Below are 9,848 nucleotides of genomic sequence, written 5' to 3' on the forward strand. Positions count from 1 at the left end.
AAAAAAAAAAAAAAAAAAAAAAAAAAAAAAAAGCAGCTTCTAAATTATCAATTCTAGTGTAGTTTTTACAGCCCTCACTTTTCTTTTTTCTTTTTAGAGACGGAGTCTGGTTCTGTCACCCAGGCTGAAGTGCGGTGGCGTAGTCTTGGCTTACTTGTAACCTCCGTCTCCCAGGTTCAAGCAATTTTCCTGCCTCAGCCTCCTGAGTAGCTGGGATTACAGGGATGTGCCACTCTGTCTGGATAATTTTTGTATTTTTAGTAGAGATGGGATTTTGCCATGTTGTCCGGGCTGGTCTCAAACTCCTGATCCCAGGTGATCTACCTGCCCTGGCCTTCTAAAGTGCTAGGATTACAGGTAGGAGCCATTGTGCCCATCCAGTTTATAAATTTCTTGACTAAACTTTCAAAGACTAACCACAATCTGCTTCTGACACTTTTCTATCATTTAAAAATATCATATTTAGACCGGGTGCAGTGGCTCACGCCTGTAATCCTAGCACTTTGGGGGGCTGAGGTGGGTGGATCACAAGGTCAAGAGAGTGAGACCATCCTGGCCAACATGGTGAAACCCCGTCTCTGCTAAAAATATAAAAATTAGCCGGGCGAGGTGGTGCATCCCTGTAGTCCCAGCTACTCGGGAGGCTGAGGCAGGAGAATCGCTTGAACCCGGGAGGCGGAAGTTGCGGTGAGCTGAGATCAAGCCACTGTACTCCAGCCTGGTGACAGAGTGAGACTCTGTCTCAAAAAAAATAATAATAATCGTATTTCAATGCTACCACAATGCCATAAATGTTCTCTATACTTTAGCCAGCTGGCCTCATTTTTTTCTGAAACCATCTTCTGTGCTTCTGTGCATTCTTTCTTTGAGGCTATGCTTACTCTGATTCCTCATTTAGTCAAACAGAATGTCCTCCCTTCTCTTTTATGACAATCTAAATAAAAACATAGTAGAACTGAAGTTGAAATGGAAAGAACCACACTGTTGAATAGCTATTGTGTCATATAAAAGGAAAACGTAAAAACAGGAAATGAAATAAAGGCTAAAAATTATTTAGAGGTGAATCAATTTTCTGACAAAGTTGCCAAAACAATTCAATGGAGGAAAATAGTCTTTTCAATAAATGGTGCTGGGACAATTAAATATCCACACATAGAAGAATGACGTTAGACCCCTACTTCAATCCTTATACAAAATGAACCTAAAATGGATTATAGAACTAAGTATGAGAGCTGAAACTATAAAACTCCTAGAATAAAACATAAGGGTAAATGTTTGTGACCCTGGGTTAGACAATAGTTTCTTGGATATAACATGAAAGCATAAGCTACAGAAGAAGAGAAAAGTTGGACTTCATCACAATTAAAAACGTTTGTGCTTTAGCGAAAATAGTGAAAACACCAATCACAGAATGAGAGAAAATATTTACAAATCATACATCTGACATGGAACTTGTATCCAGATGTACAAAGAACACTTAGAAATCAACAATTAAAAGACAACCCAATTGATATATGGGCAATGGGACTTCTAGTGTGGCTTCTCCTCTGGCATGCAAGGAGCTTGGAATTACCAGCAACTCTTCTTAGATCTGGCAGAGAAGTAAGGTCACAGGGCAAACTGCTGACCTAAAATTGGAGAAACGGAAACAGACAGGTAAATACAGAGAACTGCAGCTTACTGCAGTAGGAAGCTCCCTGAGAACAGGGCAGAAACCTCCAGAAGAGCCAGTACAGGAATCATGTTCAACTTTCAACAAAAAATTATAAGGCAAAAAATAGAGTTTGAAGAGACAGAGCAAGCATCAGAACTAGATTCAGATATGGCAGGGATGCTGGAATTACCAGACTGTGAATGTAAAACAACCATGAATAATGTGCTAAGGGCTCTCATGGGAAACGTAGACAGCATGCAAGAACAGACAGGTAATATAAGTAGGAGATGAGAATTCTAAGAAAGAATCAAAAAGAAATGCTAAAGGCCAGAAACACTGTCACAGAAATGCAGAATGCCATTGATGGGCTCATTAGTAGACTGGCTGTGGCTGAGGACAGAATGTCTGAGCTTAAGGATATCTCAACAGAATGTTCCAAACCTGAAAAATCAACCAAAAAAAGGCTAGGTGTGGTGGCTCACGCCTGTAATCCCAGCACTTTGGGAGACCGAGGCAGGTGAATCACGAGGTCAGGAGTTGGAGACCAGCCTGACCAACATGGTGAAACCCCTCTCTACTAAAATACAAAATTAGCCGGGCGTGGTGGCACGTGCTACTCGGGAGGCTGAGGCAGGAGAATCGCTTGAACCCAGGAGGTGGAGGTTGCACTGAGCCAAGATTGCACCACTGCACTCTAGCCTGGGTGACAGAGCAAGACTCCATCTCAAACAAAAAAAAAAAAAAAGAGAGAGAGAGAGAGAGAGAAACACTGGAAAAAAATGGTAACAGAATATCCAAGAATTGTGGGACGATTACAAAAGGTATAACATATGCATAATGAGAATACCAGGAGAAGAAAGAAACAGAAGCAACATTTGAAGCAATAATGACTTAAAATTTCCCCAAATTAATGTTGTACACCAAACCATAGATCCAAGAAGCTCAGAGAACATCAAATAAGTTAAATGCATAAAACCCCCAAAACAAAAAACTTCACATAGGTATATCATATTCATACTCCAGAAAACCAAAGATAAAGAAATCTTGAAAGAAGCCACAGGAAGATTAGAAATAATTATTTGCTATAAATAGCAAAATAAAATTAACTCTTCCGAGTTCTCCTCAAAAAGCATGCAAAGAAGCAGAGAATGGAATGAAATGGTTCAAGTGCTGAGAGAAAAAAAAAAAAACACCAACCTAGAATTCTGTATTCTGTGAAATTATCCTTCAAGAGTAAAAGAGAGAGAGGACCAGGCATGGTGTCTCACGCCTGTAATCCCAGCTCTTTGGGAAGCTGAGGCAGGTAGATCATGAGGTCAGGAGTTCTAGACCAGCCTGGTCAACATGGTGAAACTCTGTCTCTACTGAAAATACAAAAAGTTAGCCAGCATAGTGGCATGCACCTGTAATCCCAGCTACTCAGGCAGCTAAGGCAGGAGAATCACTTGAACCCGGGAGGCAGAGGTTGCAGTGAGCTGAGATTGTGCCATTGCACTCCAGCCTAGGTGACAGGGCGAGACTCCAACTGAAAAAAAAAAAAAAGTAAAAGAGAGGTACTTTCTCAGGCAAGCAAACATTGAGGGAATGTGTTGCCAGTAGACCTGCCTTGCAAGAAATGTTAAAGAAGTTCTTCAGAGAGAAGGAAAATTATGTAGGTAAGAAACTCAGATCTACATAAGGAAGTGAAACATATTAGAGAAGGAGTAAATGAAGATTAAAATAAAAGTGTTTATTTTTCTTATTCTTAATTGGTGAAACAGATAACAGTTTGTTCAAAATAATAATAGCAGGCTGCACTAGGTGGCTCATGCCTGTAATTCCAGCACTTTTGGAGGCGGAGGCAGGAGGATTGCTTAAACCTAGGAGTTTGAGGCCAGCCTGGGCAATATTGGGAGAACCTGTCTCTAAATAAAAAACAAAACAAAATATAATAGCAAGAATGTATTCAAACAATTACAGCTTATTATAAAATGAAACAAATGACAACAATGATACAAAGAACAAGAGGAAATAATTAGGAGTATTTTGTTGTTATAAGGTACTCACACTGCCTGCAAGGTGTACAGTGTAATTTAAAAGTGGACTTGGGTTAGTTGTAAACATATATTGCAAACTCTAGGGCAACCACTAAAAAGTAAAAAAGAAATATAATTGATATGCTAAGAAAGGAGAAAAATTAAATCATATAAAATGGTCAGTTAAAACTACAAAAGGCAGAAAGTGTGAAAGACAAAAATAGAAACAAGGAACAAGGGCAAAAAATAAAAAACAGTAAAACATTTGGTAAATATTAATACAAACCCATCACAATCACTTTTAATGTCAGTGGTCTAAATACACTAATTAGAAATAGAAAGTGTCAGAGTGGACCAAAAAGAAGACCCAATTAATTATATGTTGTCTACAAGAAACATACTTTGTTATTTACTTTTTTAAATGAGATGGGGTCCATGTTGCCCAGGCCGGTTTCAAACTCGTAGGCTTAAGCAATCCTCCTGCCTCAGCCTCCCAAGTAGGTGGGAGTACATGTGTGTGCCACTGTACCTGGCCAGAAACACACTTTAAGTATAAGAACTCTTACAGATCAAAAGTAAAGAGATAGAGAAAGAGATATTATCCTTATTAATCAAAAGAATACAGGAGTAGTTATATTGATTTCAGACAGAGCAGACTTCAAAGCAAGAACATTTATCAGGGATGAGGAGGGGCTTTAGGTAATGATAAAGGGGTCAATACATAACAATTTGTAACATGTATGCACCTAACAACAAAGTGTCAAAACATGTGAGGCAAGCCAGGCATGGTGGCTCATGCCTATAATCCCAGCACTTTGGAAGGCCAAGGTAGGTAGATCACCTCAGGTGAGGAGTTCGAGACCAGCCTGGCCAGTATGGCAAAACCCTGTCTCTACTAAAAACATATTTAAAAAATTAGCCAGGTGTGGTGTCGGGCACCTGTAGTTAGTCCCACCTACTCGGGAGGCTGAGGCAGGAGAATAGGTTGAACCCTGGAGGCAGAGGTTGCAGTGAGTGGAGATCACACCACTGCACTCCAACCTGGGTGACAGAGAGAGATTCCGTCTCAAAAAACCAGAAACCACAAAACAAAACAAAACAAAAAACCCAAAAGAAACCATGTGAGGCAAAAACTGATTGAAGTATAAGAAGAAATAGATGGATCCATTATTATAGTTGGAGACTTTAATACCCCTCTATCAAAAATGGACAGATCCAGCAGGCAGAGTATCAGTAAGGACAAAGTGGAACTCAACGGCCCCCTCAACCAACTGGATGTAATTGACATCTATAGACTACTACTTCATCCAGCAATGGCAGATTACACATTCTTCTCAAGATCAAGTCCACATGGGACATTCACCACGATAAACAAGACCCTGGGCCATAAAACACACATGAATTGAATTAATTTAAAGGAATAGAAAATCATACAATGTCTGTTCTTATACGACAGTGGAGTTAAGCTAGATACCAGTAACAGAAAGCTGGAAATTTTCAAAATACCTGGAACATGATCTTGTTTTTGTTTAAAATATACCTATAGTGAAGGCTTATATATTCATTTTAAATTATGAAAGGACATACCCCAAGAGTGGGACTGCTCAAACAGTAGTCCCTAAGAGTATGGGTTACAGTGGAACTTTTACTTCCCTTGTATCTTTAAATTTTTCTTTCATGAATTAGCACAGTAAGTAAAGAAGTAATTCCAAGTTGAATGAGAGATGTTAGTATAACCAATGGCAGAGATGTGTGCTGAAATAGATCTCCAGAGATGTAAAAAAGGTATTATATAGAATAGAAAAAAATAAGAAATAATGTCCAATGAGGGGCTCATAATTGCACAAATTTGGGGAAATTACAAAACTGTACAGAAATATTTAATGACAGGAAAATTTTAAAATAATATTTATACTAAACAAAAAGATATAAGAAACTATCTATAATATAATTCTATTTTTGTAAAAAAAAATCATATATGGGGTGGATGTGGTGGCTCATGCCTGTAATCCCATCACTTTTGGAAGCCAGAGAGGGCTGATCTCGAGGTCAGGAGATTGAGACCATCCTGGCCAACATGGTGAAACCCCATCTCTACTAAAACACAAAAAATTAGCAAGGCGGCCGAGAGTGGTGGTTTACACCTATCATCCCAGCACTTTAGGAGGCCAACGCGGGCGGATCACGAGTTCAGGAGATCGAGACCATCCTGGCTAACACGGTGAAACCCTGTCTCTACTAAAAATATAAAAAATTAGCCGGGTGTGGTGGCAGGTGCCTGTAGTTCCAGCTGCTGGGGAGGCTGAGGCAGGAGAATGGCATGAACCCAGGAGGCAGAGCTTGCAGTGAGGCGAGACTGTGCCACTGCACTCCAGCCTGGGTGACAGAGTGAGACTCTGTCTCAAAAAAAAAAAAAAAAAAAAAAAAAAAAAAAAATTTGCCAGGCGTGGCAGTGCATGCTGGTAGTCCCAGCTACTTGGGAGGCTGAGACAAAGGAATTGCTTGAACCCGGGAGGAGGAGGTTGCAGTAAGCTGAGATTGCACCACTGCACTCCAGCCTGGTGACAGAGTGAGACTCTGTCTCAAATATATATATATATATATATATATGTGTGTGTGTGTGTATATATATAGATATATACTCATATATATGAGTGTGTGTGTATATATATATATGAGATTCACTTAAAAATGTTAACAGTTCCATCTAGTGGTAAGATTATGAGAAATTTGTCTCTTCTTTCTTACAGCTCTGTACTTTTATATATTGTACAATAAAGATTTATTACTTTTGCAATTAAAAAAGACACATTTTCAAATCAGCAGAAAGAAAAAAAAAGAAATGGATGAAGGCAGCTGTCTAGAAATTACACATCATGGGAGATTGCTTGTAATGTTTCACTGAGGAATTATAGTTTAGGCGAGTCCAAATAAGGTGGCTGGACTGGGGCTCAGCAGCAAACCCTTACAGCCTGCCTGGGGCTGGAGGGGTAATGGGAAGTGAGTGCCAATGGGCACCATGTTTCTTTTGGGGATGACAGAAAAGTTCTCAAGTTAGATCGTGGTGTTGGTTGAACAACTCTGTGAATTTACTAAAAATCATTGAATTGTATGCTAAAAAGAGTGAGTTTTATCTTATGTAAATTATACCTAAATAAAGCTGTCTTTTAAAGGAAACAAAAATGTAGTCAGTTACATTGTGATCTGCTTGAAGGAAAACTGTGTTAACAGAAGGACCTGCCTGGTACGTATAAAAGGGAATCTGGGCTGTTAGAATTTCCCAGGATGCACCCAGCACCACTCAGGGTGAGAGACCCCGATGTGGGGCCGTTCAGTGCCCTGAGCATTATGTGTCTTATAATGAAGGCATCAGTGCACACAAACTCAATGATACTGACCACTGCTAAGAGCTATGAATACTAACTGATACTCTGTGAACATTTACTATGTGCCTTTATAATCATGTGGTTCTAAGAACTTAAATGTCTTATGCCATTTGATCCACTCAACAACTTTCTGACACATGTACCATTATAATCCCCATTTTACATTTGAAGAAATCAAAACACAGACAGGGTAAGTGCCTCTTCCCTAGCACAATAGAGCTAATAAGTAGCAAATCTGAGATGAAACCAGTAGTTTGACATCAGAACACACAGTTTTATATATTATGCTATAGTGGATAAATATGATCTTGTCACACATACATTTTTCAGTGCAATTTAATTTGCTTTTTTCTTTTTCTTTTCTTTTTTTTTTTTTTGGGACAGAATCTTGCTCTGTCACCCAGGCTGGAGTGCAGTGGCACTATCTCAGCTCACTGTAACCTCTGCCTCCCGGGTTCAAGCGATTCTCCCACCTCAGCCTCTCAGGTAGCTGGGACTACAGGTGCACACCACCATGCCCGGCTAATGTTTGTATTTTTAGTAGAGATAGGGTTTCACCATGTTGGCCAGGCTGGTCTTAAACTCCTGACTTCAAGTGATCCACCCACCTCAGCCTCCCAAAGTGGTGGAATTACACATGTGAGCCACCGCAACTGCACTAATTTTCTTTTCTTTTCTTTTCTTTTTTTTTTTTGAGATGGAGTCTCCCTCTGTTGCCCAGGCTAGAGTGCAGTGGCACGACCTTGGCTCATTGCAACTTCCAACTCCTGGGTTCAAGCGATTCTTCTGCCTCAGCCTCCCGAGTAGCTGTATAGGTGTGCACCACCACTCCTGGCTAATTTTTGTATTTTTACTAAAGACAGGGTTTCACCATATTGGCCAGGCTGGTCTCGAACTCCTGACCTCGTGATCTGCCTGCCTTGGCCTCCCAAAGTGCTGGGATCACAGGTGTGAGCCACTGGGCCTGGCCCTAATTTGCTTTTCTTTTGTGCCCCTACCCACTCTCCTCTGCCTTCTCATATTAACCCTTTCATCAGGTAACCTATATATTGAGCTTATTTTTTCTATGCTTATACAGACAGCCCCCTTTGCTTTTCCTACTAATGATGGAAAGTCCACCACCTAGTATACATACCTCTGTCCAGCATGAGTGCTGCCTTATGCTATTTCTACAAGAACGTGTTCTGATTTCCACTTCAGCCCTGTCATTTAGCACACCCTAGGCGCTTCTGCCGGCACGAGAAAGAGATGCCAGGAGAGAACTAGGGCTGCGTGTTCCAGGTCCTGCCTGGAGCTGGCCTGCCTGGGAGACACCCAGCCTCCTTTCTCCGGGTGAGGGATCCCCATCTATTTCAGGGTGCCAAGAATGGCTTTGGTTGTGGGAGGGAGATTGTTATCAAACTGAACTTGGGTCTGTCTGCTGAGCACAGCAAAGCCAAATACTGACATCATGATTGTAGCAAGAGTAAGTGAGGCATGTATTATAGGAGGCGAAGTAAGGGGACTTGGGCAGTTCTCATGCTTAAGAACCAAACTCCTTGATGGCTTACATAGCCAAGTTTTTATAGGAAAAGTCATACATTTCTTTCTTTCTTTCTTTTTTTTTTTTTTGGAGATGGAGTCTCGTTCTGTCGCCCAGGCTAGAATACAGCAGCAAGATCTCAGTTCATGCAACCTCCACCTCCTGGGTTCAAGCGAGGCTCCTGCCTCAACCTCCCAAGTAGCTGGGATTACAGGTCCCCACCACCATGCCTGGCTAATCTTTCTATTTTTAGTAGAGACGGGACTTCACCATGTTGGTCAAGCTGGTGGTGAACTCCTGTTCTCAAGTGATTCTCCCGCCTCGGCCCCCCAAAGTCCTGGGATTACAGGCATGAGCCACCATGCCCAGCCTCTTGTGGAGTTTACAGGCCAGCAAAGGGGAACTTACAGAACATCATGTGTAATTCATAAGTTTGAAAGCTGTTAAGTGCAATGAAGGTTACCAGAGAGATCAGGGTGAAGAGGAGTGGGAGTGTGGTGATGGAGGGTTGCAACTTCAAATAGGGTGGTTGGGTTGACCTCACTGGGAAGGTGACATTTGAGCCAAAGCCTGTAGAGGTGACAGTGAGCCCTGAGAAAAACGAGGGAGAACCTTCCAGGCAGAAGGACCAGCCAGGGCAAAGGCCATGTGCTGGAGGAAGAGCAGGTTGCAAGAGAAACAGGAGAGAGGGAGAGAGGAGGGAAAGGAAGAGAGCCCTGTCTTCTTAGGGCCTTGCAGAGAGGGAACTGAGGAGCCACTGCAGGCTCAAAGAAAGACAGGATCTGGCTTACACTCTTGTTTTTTCTTCTGCCACAAGACTTTCTTTGTGCAGCAGGCTGAGCTGAGTAGTTGGCACAGATTTGTTTTGTTTTGTTTTTCTAACTTACATTTACTCTTAAAGGAGCACTCTGGCTGCCATGTACAGCTTATAATTTATCAATTAGAAACTTATTAAAAATGCTGAGGGGCCGGGCGTGGTGGCTCAAGCCTGTAATCCCAGCACTTTGGGAGGCCGAGACGGGCGGATCACGAGGTCAGGAGATCCACGAGGTCAGGAGATCCACGAGGTCAGGAGATCCACGAGGTCAGGAGATCGAGACCATCCTGGCTAATACGGTGAAACCCTGTCTCTACTTAAAAATACAAAAAACTAGCCGGGCGACGAGGCGGGCGCCTGTAGTCCCAGCTACTCGGGAGGCTGAGGCAGGAGAATGGCGTAAACCCGGGAGGCGGAGCTTGCAGTGAGCTGAGATCCGGCCACTGCACTCCAG

The 9,848-nt window shown here is 41.9% G+C and overlaps 1 protein-coding gene across 4 annotated transcripts in view; it reads right to left on the bottom strand.

The window, feature by feature from the left end:
• The window catches only part of CUNH9orf153 (chromosome unknown C9orf153 homolog), a 41,346-nt gene that overhangs the window by 13,277 nt on the left and 18,221 nt on the right, over positions 1 to 9,848 (bottom strand). Inside the window, exon 1 of one of the 4 annotated variants that reach the window (XM_017859928.1) lies at positions 3,058 to 3,092. The exons of the other annotated variants lie outside the window; for them this stretch is intronic. The gene's annotated coding sequence lies outside the window, so the exon portion shown is untranslated. Of the gene's footprint in view, positions 1 to 3,057; positions 3,093 to 9,848 lie in introns of those variants that run through there. 4 annotated transcript variants of the gene reach the window in all.

This window comes from Rhinopithecus bieti, unplaced genomic scaffold (assembly GCF_001698545.2).
Source record: "Rhinopithecus bieti isolate Rb0 unplaced genomic scaffold, ASM169854v2 scaffold_51345, whole genome shotgun sequence".
NCBI lineage: Eukaryota > Metazoa > Chordata > Mammalia > Primates > Cercopithecidae > Rhinopithecus > Rhinopithecus bieti.